The sequence below is a fragment of the Callospermophilus lateralis genome, chromosome 4 (assembly GCF_048772815.1).
Source record: "Callospermophilus lateralis isolate mCalLat2 chromosome 4, mCalLat2.hap1, whole genome shotgun sequence".
NCBI lineage: Eukaryota > Metazoa > Chordata > Mammalia > Rodentia > Sciuridae > Callospermophilus > Callospermophilus lateralis.
In genome coordinates, this window is record NC_135308.1 from 9,915,785 (window position 1) to 9,931,424 (window position 15,640).

General features: G+C 38.0%; 1 pseudogene; it reads left to right on the forward strand.

Moving 5' to 3' along the window:
- Window positions 1–208: 208 nt before the first annotated feature.
- On the forward strand, window positions 209–5,166 carry LOC143397445 (thyroid receptor-interacting protein 11 pseudogene; annotated as a pseudogene).
- The last annotated feature ends 10,474 nt before the right edge of the window (window positions 5,167–15,640 follow it).

Genomic DNA, 15,640 nt, shown 5'->3' on the forward strand with positions numbered 1-15,640 from the left:
GTGACTGCGCCACTGGCAGCGAGTCCCCGGTGGAAGCCCAGGCCAGGGCTCTGCGTTACCAGGCAGAAGGCGACGTTGGCGCGAGCCCCGCAGCGCCCCAAATTCTGAGGCTTAGGTCACAATCGACCCCGCAGCGCTCGAGGCCGTTCCGTGGAGAGAGGTGGATGGTGAGAGGCGCGGGTTTTGCAGCGGCTCAGAGGTTGCAGCGATGTCGTCCTGGTTTGGAGGCCTAAGCTCCGGCTGGGGCCACTCCTTGGGTCAGGTGGGGGACAGCCTGGCTTCCGTCACCCGCCATATCTCCAGCTTCGCCAGGGACGCGTTTCTGGACGATTTAGAAGAGGTAGAAGCAGGTTTACCTCATTGTGGGAGAAAGGAAATTGAAGCTCCCCAATCTACGTTCACATCAAAGGATGGAAGACTTACAAAGGATTGTACTGATCGGGAAGAAAAACACAAAGAAGCATCAGGGCTTCCCACAAAGCATCCCTCTGCACGTTACCGACATCAACTGCAACAGAGAGGGACAGAAGCCAGCCAACCTAAAGCAAGACAGATGGTACTAGAGGATCCCCTGTGGAGACTGCAATCACCTGCCCAATCAGTACACTCGGGAGCTGGTGGTACACCAATAACCACTGCACAGGCTCCATTCAGCTGTGGAATCAGTCGTCAGTTTTCCCCTTTTCCTGATGGAGACATGCACTTTAGTGACATCATTTCATCACAACATGAAATAAAGAGCTTGTCAATTGAAGTTTCGAGACTTGAATCTGAAGTCGGCCCCTGGAAGCATATTGGTCAAGCACAAGGAACACGTAATTCTGCTCCAAGTGAAATCTGCAAACTCCAAAATACTATCCAGGTACTTGAACAAAACCAGTCAGGACATAAATAACCATCAACATGAAATGCCAGTTTTGCAGAAGGCACATCAAGAGAAACTGGCAGAGGAAAGTTGCCGGCATCGAGAGGAATTACGTGACTATGAAGAACAAATTGAAGAACTTGAAAATCAGTCACAACAAGATGACTCAGGGGTTACATCCTGTGAGATGCAAAAAACTATTCAGGTTCTACAAACTGAAAACGCTGAGTCAACAAAAAACATAGAAGAACTTGAGGATCAAATAAAAGACATCAATAAAAAAATATCTTCTGCAGAAAATGACAGAAACGTCTCGAACACTGAACAAGAGCAGCTCAGTGTGGAAAAGGGACAAATAATTGAGCAGTGTGAGAACTTGCAACTGGAATGCAGTAAATTGCAGCATTCTGTGATGGAGCAGAGTGATACTGTGGCCAAAAAGGGAAAAATTCTTCCACAGAGTTCATCGGTGGAAGAAGTGCTCAGGCTGCAACAAGCCCTGTCCCATGCTGAAAAGGAAATAATGAGACTGAACGGTTTAAACCAGGATAACCGTCTGGCTGAAGACAATCTGAAACTGAATGTGCGTGTTCAAGTTTTAGAAAAAGAGAAGTCATTATTGAGTCAAGAAAAGGAAGAACTTCAGATATCACTGTCAACATTGAGCTGTGAATATGAACTAATTAAAAGTACAGCTTCAACAGACGTGAATTTGTGTGTACAATTCCATGATTTAAAACTTAACTTGGAGTCGAAAGAGCAAGAACTGAATCAAAGTATTAATGAAAAGAAAATGCTGATAGCTGAGTTGGAAGAACTGGACACTCAGAACCAGGAAGCGACAAAGCACATAATTTTGATAAAAGATGAGCTATCCAAACAACGATATGAAGGAGACCTTGTAATCAAGAAATTGAAACAACTCAATCAAGAGAAGGATTTTGAAATCGCAAGCCTCAAAAAGAATATTGAGCAAATGGCTGCTGATCAAAAAGAAACTAAGGAACTTTTGGCATCTCATTTAGAAGAACAGGAGCAATTGATACAATGTATAAGTGAGAAAGAAGTTTTTATTGACAAACTCAAAGAACAAAGTTCAGAACTCCAAAAGGATTTAGATAAGTGTTCTCAGGTCTTAAGAGAAAATGAAACTTTAAGGCAAACCATAGAAGAAAAGGACAGAAGGATTGGATCCATGAAAGAAGAAGGAAATCATCTGCAAGAAGAATTGGAAAGACTTAGGGAACAGCAGCACAGAGCTGTCCTTGTGGCTGAGCTTGAAACCCTCGATAGTATCACAGAACTAGAATCTGAGGTATCTCAACTGAATATGGTCAATAATCATCTGGAAGAGGAAATTAAACATCAGAAGATAATTGAAGATCAGAGACAGGGTAAAATGCACCTACTTCAGTCTTTACAGGAGCAGAAGGAGGAAATGAATGAATTGAAATACCAATATGAGCAGATGAAGGCTGCGCATACCCAGTTATTTTTAGTAAAAGAAGAGGAAATTAAGAATTTGCAGAAAACCATTGGACTAATAAAAGCCTAGTTGCCTGGAGTCAGACACGACACTCAAACAGAGAATTCTGATGTTCTTCGAGAACTGAAGGTTAAAGAAAGCCTTACTGTAGAAAATGGAGGTGAAAAACACAACCTATTGGAATCTGAAAATGAGACGTCAGTGAAAGGAATCAAAGAAGAAGAACTTGAGATTAAACTTCTAAAAGAACAGAATGTATCTTTAACCAAAGGGATTCATCAGCTGTCCACAGATGAAGTTGGTAAACTCACTCAAATTATCCAGCAGAAGGATGTGGAGACACCAGCTCTTCAGGCTAGACTGTCTCCAGTTTCCCACCCCCAGGATGTCCTTTACCTTCAGCAGCAGCTGCAGACCTTCACCACGGAAAGAGAACAAGTCTTAGCCGTTTTGAACGAGAAGGCGAAGGAAAACAGCCGTTTAAATTCAGAACATCACAAAATGAAGGATCTAGTTGCTGTGGAAGAAGCAGCCCTCATCGAGCTTCAGGAAGAATATAGAAAAATGTCCACCGGATTTGTAAGCAGTGATCAAGATGTGTTCAGAGAAACTCTGCAGATTTATGTTGCATCATCAGAGAAAAAGACATTGAGATAGAAGCACTAAGTCAGAAATGTCACACTTTACTGGAAGTTTTCCAAACGTTCGGCACTGGTAATGAGAAGGAAGGTTTTAGTGTTAATTGTCATCAGTTCGAGGGGCTCCTAGAGGAATGTAATCAGTTAAAACAGCAAGTTAAACAAATGGAGGAATGGAAACATCAGAAGGAGCTTCTTCCTCTTCAAGCCCAAGTTGTGGTTGATGGTGAAAATCGTTCTAAGTTAGAAGACCACACCAGCCTCATCCAAAGTGATGAGCTGAGTGACACCAAATTAGGCCAGGACCAGCAGTGCACAGGGCAGCTTTGCAACGCCAAGGCCCTTCCTGTAGGAAAACTTGATAGTACTTCACCCCAGCTCTTGTCTGCTTCATCACTTAGCACCCAGTCAGCAGAGGTCCAAGAGCTGAGACAGTCACTGCAAGAAAAAGATGCTACAATTAAGACTCTTCAAGAAAACAACCACAGGTTGTCGGAGTCCATGGCTGCTTTGTCGGAGATAGAGAGCAAAGAACATGAACAAATGGATTCGGAAATTAAACAGCTAAAGGCAAAGCAAGATGTGTTACTGAATTCACTTAAAGAAAAAGATCTCTTAATCCGGGTCCAAAGGGATCAGTTACTTTCTTCAAATGAAGAGTTCACTAACAAAGTGAATGAAAACCAAGTATGGAGGCAAGCAGCCAAGATCCTCAAGGAGCGAATATTCATTTTAGAAATGGACATTTCTAAACTCAAAGCGGAAAATGAAAACATAATAGAAACATCCAAAGGAAAGGAAATGGAGTGTCAAGCATTACAGGAGACCAACATGAGGTTCTCTGTGAAGCTGCGAGAAAAAGACTTGCAGCTGGAGACTATGTAGGAGAAAGCTCTGGCCTTTGAGCAGCTGTTACAAGGAAAAGAAGAGGACAAGTGTGGGGAGTTGAGTCATCTCGCCACTGCAGTTGAATCAATGCAGGAGAAGGCCATTATGTTTCAGCAAGAGACAGATGGAGTCATCTTGTGTCTGAAGCAAAAACAGATGGAGAACAGGACCCTCCAGCAGGAGGTTCAACACTTACATGACAAAGAATTACGCTTACACCGGGAGCTAGAGAGACTACGCAGCCATCTTTTGGAATCAGAAGATGCCCACACCCGGGAAAAAAGGGAGATTGAACTGAAAAAGAAAGTCATGCTGTTGGAGGAAAAGCTAGTTTCATCTTCGACTACAAGTCATCAAGCCAGTGTGCCCATAGGGTCCCCGCAGGAACAGTTGAGGATGGAATCCCGACAGAGGGAGGAGAAGGCACTACAGTTTCCGCTCTCCCAGCAAGGAGGAAGCAGTCTGCCCTGTCGTTAAGTAACCTGCAAAGGGTTCAAGAGCATTTCCAACAAGAAGAAAAAGCTATGTGTCCTGCTGAATTAGAGAAAGAACAGAAGGAGAAGGCAGAAAAAGTCGAAGGAGAAGCATTATTATTACAACAGGATGAAGCAAATGTCGTGTGGGATTCAGCACCCAGACAGTTAGATCTCAAGGCAGAGCAGACTGGAGAACTCACAAAACAAAGTGAGCTCCTGCAAGAAATGCTGGACGATACACCAAAGAAATCGACGAACATGACAAGCAGCACAGAAGGAAAAGTGGACAAAGACCTCCTGAGAAACCTTTTTATCGGTCATTTCCGCACACCCAAAAGTAAGCGTGGTGAAGTGCTACGGTTAATCGGAAGGATCCTGGACATCGAAAAGGGGGAAATGGAGCAGTTGTTGAATGAAGATTACGGAGGTGTCACCACGTGGATGCCTGGTTGGCTTGGAGGAGGACCCAAATCTGTCCCCAGCACACCTTGGATACCAAGTCAGCAATCTGTGCGGAAGAGTTCTTGTTAAGTTTCTGGAAACGGAATCTCATCCAGCTGTTCCACCACCCAAACTGTCTGCTCGTGCCATGGAACTCTAGATTCACCAAGAAGAAAGCAGGGTGCAAAGGTGCCGGGAAGTGGTAAAGAGGCAGCAGAATTCAGAGCCACTTACTCACCTAGCTGGACCAGGACCTAGTGGACCTAGGCATCTTCTCTGGAACCCTTCGCAGATGTCATGCCAGTGACACCATTGCCAGAGTCCCCAGACCATCCTGCCAGGGCTGTACTAAAGGACCTTTTAAAGCCATAAGTGACTTTCAAGCCAGAGATGATGTAGCACTTTAATGAAGCCATAACTCTGTACTTTGTGAGAGTGGCCTTTTGGAAAAAGTGTCATGTATTTATAGACAAAAAGAGAAAGAAAAAAGCTGATGTATATAGCTACTAGGTATTTTGTCTTCCCTTTTTCTCTTTTTTCTTTCTTTTTCTTTTTTTGCTGTAGCGCTTAAAAAATTTATTTTGTTTTGTTTGCTGTGGCACTTTTTGTTTATAAAATTTTGTTTTGATGTTATGATGTAATCTTTAACAATAATCAATTCTAATGTACTTTGTGAGCAACTGTACAGTGCACCAGTAGTGAGCCATTATTCCAACCTATTTTTTTATTGTATTTGTTAAATTTAATTTTATGAAGATAAAATGACACATTTAATTAACAGAAAGGAAGAAAAATCCAACTCATGAGAAAAAGATCTATATAGCTCAGAATTCAGTCTATAAAAACAAAATATAATGTTGCCCAAAGTTGTGACTTCTTGAGTTTATAAAAGAAAACCTTGTACAATTACTAAAAGAAAGTGACAGTGGGAAGGCCTGAACATGAAGTTTCGTGGATAAATTCTGAGATTCTTTTAATGGAAATACTATGACACCCATCCATTTTACTTATTTTCATTTCTGTAAAAAAATCACTTTACATTAATTCACCTTTCTAGATGTTAATGTCCAGAAAGAAGACCATTTTTATAAGTCAAACCAAATGTATTTTCAATGGAAAAGTTAATTTGCAAGAATGTATCATTAAATATCAGGACTGTTTATCCACGTACTTTTTGTGCTCTAAAATAATGCTTACAAACACATTTTTAAAACCATTTGAACTCATAACAGCAGGGAGGAGAAATGAGGAGAAATAAAAGATAAAATACTTGGAAAAACCTTTTTCATTTTTGTAAATTAACGTAAAAGATAAATCAAAAGTTTTTAGCTGAAGTTAGGAGAAGTCAGAGAAGAGAAAAAGCAGATTATATAAGAAACAGTTCTCTGACACCTGTAATTTCTAAAACCATTAAGAACATTTTAATTAAAATTAATTTAAATAAAAATTTTTAAAAATTAAATGATAATTCAGTAAAAATTGATTTAATTTAAATTTATTTTTAATGAATATTATTTAATTTGAATTTATTTCATTAACATTATTAATCAATTTAATAAAGTTAATTTATATTAAACTGATCTAATTTATATTTAAAATTTATTAAATTTTATTTAAATGAATTTAATACAATTTAATAATATTAGTTTTATTTACATAGAATTTAATATAAATAAAATTATTTTATATTAATGAAATAATTTACAAATAAATTTTAATAAAATTAAATTAATTTTAATAGAAATGTTCTTAATGGTTTTAGAAATTACAGGTGTCAGAGAAATATTTGCTATATAATCTACTTTTTTCTCTTCTCTGATTTCATTTAACTTAAGCTAGAAACTTTTGATTTATCTTTGATCTTAATTTACAGAAATAAAAAAGGGAAGACAAGATACCTAGTAGCTATATATATCAGCTTTTACTTTTCTTTCTTTTAATTTTTTCTCAGTGTCAACTTTTTATTCATTTGAGTTTCAAGCTCTTTTAGGATAGGGACATGGGATTTACCTTTTAAGTCTCAAGCAATCATAAAAGAAAAGAAAGTACTAGTTTTGGCTTTTTAATGTAGTGCCAAAAAAAGGGACCTGAAACTAACATTAATCATCTTTAGAAGACTTTGTATAAAAAAGGCTGAAAATTATTTAACCCAGGACTCGTATGACTTTAAATTTGCCCTGAGAGGTGGACAGTCCCCTATGACTCTGCGAATGTGGTTCTCTGAGACTTCATCCTGCCCATAGGTTGATGTGACCACCACCACCACAGCCGTGAGACACACCCGCATGCTAAACATCAGTGAAATCATTCCTTGCACCAGCACCAGCTGCTTACAATTGAAGAAGTCTTTAATTTTTTATAAGTCCATTATAAAAAAATCCTAACTTGACGCTTAATTGAATCTGTTTTGAGTAAATTCTAGTAACAGAACTAATCCATGGTAGTGAATAACAATTCACAGTTAAAAGTCATCGCTAAAATATATACTATTTTAAAGTTTGTATTGGTGAGATACTGTAAAAAGATGGTCTTTGCAAAGTCTGAGAACCGGATTCCCACAAAGCATTTCCAGAATTATAAACAAATCGGAATCTCCATAATTACATGATGAAACTGTGTATAGACTAAATAGTCTTTATTCCATCCTTTAGTTCTTATGTGAAAGTTTTACCCTATTCATCAAGTTAATTATCTTTGTAATAAAGTAACTATTTTAATATCCAAAAGAAAATACTATTCTTTTGAAAATTGAGACAAGCAATAAAATATGATTGGAAATAATTTATATGATATCTTACTTGTATAAATATAGATTAACAGATGTTAAAATGTTTCTGAAAAATTAAATTTTCCTTGTTCTACAGCTACTTTGTTCTTAATTATTTGACCCAAGACAATTATGGCTTTAAATTACATGACCCAAGAAGCATTTGAGAATAGGAGATACTCAAGTCTAGTTTTAGACATCTCCATACTCATGTTCCCAATATAATTAATGATGGCATTTAAAACGGGGATGTGAGTATCTTAAAGTCCCTTTCTCATTTTTGCTATGGTGTCAATGAAACTATTTGTAGCTACCTCTGGAAGATGTGGGAAATGTTCAGTCATTTGATGTATGAGCCCTGCCATTGGAGTGTCTGGGGCTGGGGCTTCTAGATCCCAGTAAAGTCTTTGAATTCATAAACAGCCTGAAAAATCTTATTCACATTTGCAGAGAATGTATTTAGTCAACATCATTTTGCAGGAACCAGAGCAGAGCAAAAGGGTTATTGAAGAGTTCGGGCTGAAATACTCAGAACTGGAGAATATTGTGAACTTGTGGTCTATTGCCTGTGTTTTCTTATCTGAACTTCCTTTGGATTAAACTTGCCTATTTTAGCCACCAAAACAAATATTTAAGTTGTCCAACCAATTCCTTGGGAAATGAAATCCTTTGGTCTTAATGACTTTTAAGCACATCTCAGAGCTTAGTTCACTAGATTTTTTGTGTTATGAAGGCACATTTTGCCTGTGCATTCATAACACAAAAGGGTACCATTGCTATCAGATGCCCTAGACATGTCTGGGCCTCGGTAGGTATCTCTGAGCACACGTCTGATGAGTGCACACAGTGTGTATGTTGGAATTTGGTCTATGGATGGAGGGCACCAACATGGTCAGCTGGTGGCCACTTAGTGGGAATATCCCCCCAAACCCATTCGATGATGGTTGGGGACAGGGTAGAAAGGCTTATAAAATATGGAATCATTTCATGGTTGAGGATCACTGTCTTATCTTGGTGACTGGCCCTCATTGAGTTCAGAGATGGGAAGTCTGTGGCCCTACTGTGAGAAGCATTGGTGTAGTGAACCTTGGTTGTTTTGAGCAGCTGAGGAGAGAAAAAGGGAGGTTGAAACTGAAAAAGCTGGAGTAAACACAAGTCAACTTTCTGTTGGGGGTGAGCTTGCCAGGACCCGCCATAACAAATTACCAGGGGTGGGTGGCCTAAACCACAGGATTTTATTCTCACAGTCCTGGAGGCTGTGAGCCCACGTCAAGGTGGGCAGGCTGGTTTGTCTTGGGCTTCTCTTCCTGCTTTGTATGTGGCTGCCTTCTGGTGTCTCCATGTAGTCTTTTCTCTTTGCATGTCTGATTCCTAGTCACTGCTTCTTAAAAGGATACTAGTCGTACTGGATTCTGGCTCACTTCCCTTAATGTTTTAGGGATCCCATTTCTAAATACAGCCACATTCTAAGTTACTAGAAGTTGGGAATCTCAACATGAATTTTAGAGGGTCAGAATTCCGCCCATTACCAGGGACATCAAATAGAGAAGGGAGAGGGCTCAGGGCTACTTTGGAAGAGGCAAAAGCCTCTAGAGAAAGGCTGATCAAACAACCTGAACCTGAACACAGTTTCTGCAGTTTTTCCAGGCAGAGAAATGGAAGTTCAGCAGGCACAATGAGAAGCTAGACCTCTGGAGAAATGGTCATAGCAGGTTGTCTCTACAACACATAGTTCAGACTCCTCTTTCCGGCCTTTCAAACTCCTGCATATAAAGACGTTTCCCTCCATGTTCTCTCTTTGTTCCTGACAAATTTTCCCCAAATCTAAGCAACGTGACCAATACTGTAATATACAATTCTCTCTCTCTCTCACACACACACACGTATATATGCTATTTATGATTTTTATACATACTAATGTTATTATAAAACATATATATGACATACTAATATTGCATATTAATTACATATACTATAATATAATTATTGAAACATAGTATCATATATATGCTAATACCAATACCATTTCTGTCTCCTTTTCTTTACCTCCCTCTGATCCTATTGACCTCTTTTCTTCTTCTAGGCACCATTTCCAATGTGATCAATGCACACTCTCTTTCCTATTTCTCTCTTGATTAGCCATACAAACAAGCCCAAGAGACAAGTCAACAAAGCACAGAGGGAAAGAAATGAGACTTTTCTTCTACCCTTCTACCCTTCTCCTCCCTATTGTAAGAGGCAGAGCAGATGTCATTCACTATTATTGATAAACAACTTTTTCAACGACTGTTTGTGAATGTCGTACCTGATGGTGACTTGGTTGATAAATCTTCCCTTGGGAGAGTCTGTCTCTGGTTATAATCAAACTTATAACAACTTAAAAACTTAAAAGCTGTTCCTGTGTTCAAAGAAAAATACAGCTGCACTTGCTCCTTATTTGACTTTTTAGAAGAAGAAAATCTTAACATTAAGTGAAAATAGTTTAAGTAGGAGAAGAATGCTTTGAGTTCCAACTATTGCTTTCTTTTAAAATTTTTATTAATGTACCAATTATTTTGTCGCCAAATGTAAATGAAAGACTTTGAGTAATAGTTTCATCACCTTGCTCGGGCTCTCTCCAAAATCAAAAATCACTTAGCAGTATCTTCTCCAAAGCTATCCATTTACCTGCAAATACCATGGTTTTGTTCTTTTTTAATGCTGAGTCAAATTCCATTGTGTATATATGCCACATTGTTTTTTTATCCATTCATTCACTGAAGGGCATCTAGGTGGCTCCACAGTTTAGCTATTGAGAATTGTGCTGCTATAAACATGGATGTGGCTGTGTCCCTGTAGTATGCTGTTTTTAAGTCCTTTGGGTACAGCCCAAGGAGAGGAATAGCTGAGTCAATCAGTGGTTCCATATCCAGTTTTCCAAGGAATCTCCATACTGCTTTCCAAATTGGCCACACCAATTTGTACTCCCACCAGCAATGTATGAGTGTGCCTTTTCCCCCACATCCTCACCCACACTGACTGTTGTTTGTCTCCATAATAGCTGCCATTCTGACTGGAGTGAGATGATACATTAGAGTGGTTTCGATTTGCATTTCTCTGATTGCTATAGATAATGAGCATTTTTTAATATATTTGTTGATTGATTGTAGATCCTCTTCTGAGAAGTGTCTGTTAAGGTCCTTGGCCCATTTATTGATTGGGTTATTTGTTTTTTTTTGGTGTTTAGCTTTTTGAGTTCTTTGTATACCCTAGAGATTAGTGCTCTATCTGATGTGTGGGAGGTAAAAGTTTGCTCCCAGGTTGTAGGCTCTCTGTTCACCTCACAGATTGTTTCTTTTGCTGAAAAGAAATTTTTTACTTGGATTCCATCCCATTTATTGATTCTTGGTTTTAATTCTTGTGCTGTGGGAGTTTTATTAAGGAAGTTGGGGCCTAATCCCACATGATGGAGATTAGGGCCTACTTTTTCTTCTATTAGACAAAGAGCCTCTGGTTTAATTCCTAGGTCCTTGATCCACTTTGAGTTGAGTTTGTGCATGGTGAGAGACAAGGATTTAATTTCATTTTGTTGCATAGGGATTTCCAAGTTTCCCAGCACCATTTGTTGAAGAGGCTATCTTTTCTCCAGTGCATGTTTTTGGCACCTTTGTCTAATGTAAAATAATTGTAATTTTGTGGGTTAGTCTCTGTGTCCTCTTCTCTGTACCATTGGTCTACCTGCCTGTTTTGGTGCCAGTCCCAGGCTGTTTTTGTTACTGTTGCTCTGTAGTATAGTTGAAGTTCTGGTATAGTGATACCACCTGCTTCACTCTTCCTGCTTAAGATTGCTTTAGCTATCCTGGCTCTCTTATTTTTCCAGATGAATTTCATGATTGCTTTTTCTATTTCGATGAGGAATTCCATTGGGATTTTGATGGGAATTGCATTAAATCTGTTTAGTGCTTTTGGAAGTATGGTCATTTTGATAATATTAATTCTGCTCATCCAAGAGCAAGGTACATCTTTCCATCTTCTAGGGTCTTCTTTGATTTCTTTCTTTAGGGTTCTGTAGTTTTCATTGTATAGATCTTTCACCTCTTTCATTAAGTTGATTCCCAAGTATTTTATTTTTTTTAGGCTATTGTAAATGTGGTAGTTTTCCTCATTTCCCTCTCAGAGGATTTGTCACTGATATACAGAAATGCCTTTGATTTATGGGTGTTGATTTTATATCCTGCTACTTTGCTGAATTCATTTATTAGTTCTAGAAGTTTTCTGGTGGAGCTTTTTGGGTCTTCTAGGTATAGAATCATGTTGTCAGCAAATAACGCTAATTTAAGTTCTTCTTTTCCTATGCATATCCCTTTAATTTCTTTTGTCTGTCTAATTTCTCTGGCCAGTGTTTCAACGACTGTGTTAAATAGAAGTGGTGAAAGAGGACATCCTTGTATTGTTCCAGATTTTAGAAGGAATGCCTTCAATTTTTCTCCATTTAGAATAATGTTGGCCTGGGGCTTAGCATAGATATCCTTTATGATGTTGAGATGTTTTTGTTATCCCTAGTTTTTCTAGTGTCTTGAACATGAAGGGGTACTGTATTTTGTCAAATGCTTTTTCTGCATCTATTGAGATGATCATATGATTCTTATCTTTGAGTCTATTGATGTGATGAATCACGTTTATTGATTTCCTTATGTTGAACCAACCTTGCATACCTGGGATGAATCCCACTTGATCATGGTAAAAGATCTTTTTGATATGCCTTTGTATTCAATTTGACAGAATTTTATTGAAATTTTTTGCATCTATGCTCTTTAGAGATATTGGTCTAAAGTTTTCTTTCTTTGATGTATCTTTGCCTGGTTTTGGAATCAGGGTGATGTTGGCCTCATAGAATGAGTTTGGAAGTGCTCCCTCTTTTTCTCTTTCCTGAAATAAATTGAAGAGTATTGGTATTAGTTCTTCTTTAAAGGTCTTGTAGTACTCGGCTGTGTATCCATCTGGTCCTGGGCTTTTCTTGGTTGATATGCTTTTGACGGCATCTTCTATTTCCTTACTTGATATTGGTCTGTTTAAATTGTGTATATCTTCCTGATTCAGTCTGGGCAAGTTGTATGACTTAAGAAATTTGTCGATGCCTTCAATATCTTCTATTTTATTGGAGTATAAGTTTTCAAAATAATTTCTAATTATCCTCTGTATTTCTGTAGTGTCTGTTGTGATATTGCCTTTTTCATCGCGTATGTTGGTGATTTGAGTTCTCTCTCTCCTTCTCTTCATTATTGCAGCTAAGGGTCTGTCAATCTTATTTATTTTTTCAAAGAACCAACTTTTTGTTTTTTTAATTGTTTCTTTTGTTTCGATTTCATTAATTTCAGCTCTAATTTTAATTATTTCTTGCATTCCACTGCATTTGCTGTTGATTTGTTTTTCTTTTTCTAGGGCTTTGAGATGTAAAGTTAGGTCATTTATTTGTTTTCTTTTTCTTCTTTTTAGGAATGAACTCCACTCAATGAACTTTCCACTTAGAACTACTTTCATAGTGTCCCAGAGATTTCGATATGTTGTATCTATGTTCTCATTTATCTCTTAGAATTTTTTAATCTCCTCTTTGATGTCTTCTACAACCCACTGTTCATTCAGTAGCATATTGTTTAGTCTCCAGGTGTTGAAGTAATTTTTATTTTGTCATTGATTTCCAATTTCATTCCATTATGATCTGATAAATTACATGGCATAGCATATGGTCTATTTTAGAGAATGATCTATGTGCTGCTGAGAAGAAAGTGTATCCACTTGATGCAGGTTGAAATATTCTATATAAGTAACTTAAGTCTAAGTTATTGATTATATTATTGAGATCTAAGTTTCTTTATTCAACTTTTGTTTTGTTTTGAAGATCAATCCAGTGGTGAGAGAGGTGTGTTAAAGTCACTCAAGGTTATTGTGTTGTGATCAATTTGACTCTTGAACTTGAGAAGAGTTTGTTTGATGAACACAGCTGCACCATTGTCTGGGGCATATCTATTGATGATTGTTATCTTGTTGGTGTCTGGTTCCCTTGAGCAGTATGTGAATTCCATCTTTATCCCTTTTGATTAACTTTGGCTTGAAGTCTGCTTTATATGAGTATGGAAATCCCTGCTTGCTTCCGTAGTCCATATGAGGGGTATGATTTTTCCCAACCTTTCACCTTCAGCCTGTGTATGTCTTTTCCTATCACATGAGTCTCCTGGAGGCAGCATATTGTTGGGTCTTTTCTTAAAATCCAATCTGCTGGCCTATGTCTTTTGATGCGTGAGTTTCAGCCATTAGCATTCAGGGTTACTATTGAGACATGGTTTGTATTCCCAACCATATTTGTTTATGTTTGTTGTTTAACTTGACTTGATTTTCTTCTTTGATTAGCTTTTCCTTTAGAGTACTACCTCCCTCTGCTGATTTTCATTGTTGTTTTTTATTTCCTCTTCATAGAATATTTTTCCAAGGATGTTTTTTAGTGTCGGTTTTCTAACTATAAATTCTTTTGACTTTTGTTTATCATGGAAGGTTTTTATTTCATCTTCAAATCTAAAGCTTAATTTTGCTGGATACAAGATTCTTGGTTGGCACCCGTTATCTTTCAGAGCTTGATACATGTTGTTTCAGGGTCTTCTAGCTTTCAGGGTCTGTACTGAAAAATCTGCCGTTATCCTAATTAGTTTTCCCCTATATGTAATCTGATTCCTTTCTCTTGTGGCTTTTAAAATTCTCTCCTTATTTTGTAGATTGGGCATTTTCATTATAATGTGCCTAGGCGTGGATCTGTTGTGATTTTGTACATTTCGCATCCTGTAGGCTTCTTGAATTTAGATTTCCAATTCATTCTTCATGTTTGGAAAGTTTTCTGATATTATTTCATTGAAAAGTTTGTTCATTCCTTTGGTTTGGACCTCTATGCCTTCCTCTATACCAGTAACTCCTAAATTTGGTCTTTTTGTGCTTTCCCATATTTCTTGAATGTTCTGCTCGTGGTTTCTTACCGTTATTATCACTGTATAGTCTATGTTCTCTTCAAGATTCTCTATTTTGTCTTCATTATCCAATGTCCTATCTTCCTAATGGTCTACTCTGATGGGGATGCTTTCATCTGAGCTTTTAGTTCTTTCATTTCAAGAATTTCTTTTCTTTTTTTTTTTTTTTTAGCACCTCTATCTCCCTGTTGAGGTGATCTTTTGCTTCCTGTATTTGTTTATGTAGCTCCTTGTGGAAGAGATCTTTCACTGCCTGTATTTCCTCTCTTATGTCTTCCTTGAGTTCCCAGAACACTTTAACCACATACATCCTAACTCCTTCTCTGTCATTCCTCCTGCTGTGGCTGCCAATGATCCTAATGATGTGGTGTCTCATTTGTTTGGGGCACTTTCTTCCCTTGTCTTTTCAGTTGCTCGTGTGTCTTCCTTTCCAGCTCTGTGGGTCTAGATTGCTATGGTTTTTACCCTGTAGGTTTGTAGTGCTCTTGTAGGGTTCCAAGACCTCTCCTTTGTGGGGAAGGACAATGTTAACAGATCCCAACATTAACAATATGCCACCTATGAACACTTTGTTGTTATTAAGACGTTTACAGTTTAGTCTTGATGTACAGAAATGTCGGGTTCAATTATTATCTAAAATATAATCAGTAGTTTTGAAAAAAAAGGTTTACAGTTTCTGACAGTGGACAATAACCTGGGGGTGTGGTGTAGGACGATATGCTGAGGAGGTAGGATGTGAGGATATAGAGTTAATATACCTTAGGAAGAGTGAAGAAGAAGTCTAGTGAGGAGGGTTAGTAGCAAGAGAATAGACAGGGAGTAATTTAGGGTAGGCAAGTACGTGGGATGACAGTAGAGTACATAAAACAAACAGACATGTGGATTTAGAAAAATACAGATGTTAAAACAGTAAAATTTGGAGGGGGAAAGAAAAATGAAAGAATAAAAAGGAAAAAAAGGGCATATATGACATTTCTATATTATATTATTCAGAAGACTCAGTCCTCAAAGTCCTATTCATGCAAAGTTCTTGTTTTCACATGTGCTGGGGATGTGAGGGCCGGAGGACAGAGGGGTAGAAGAGAAA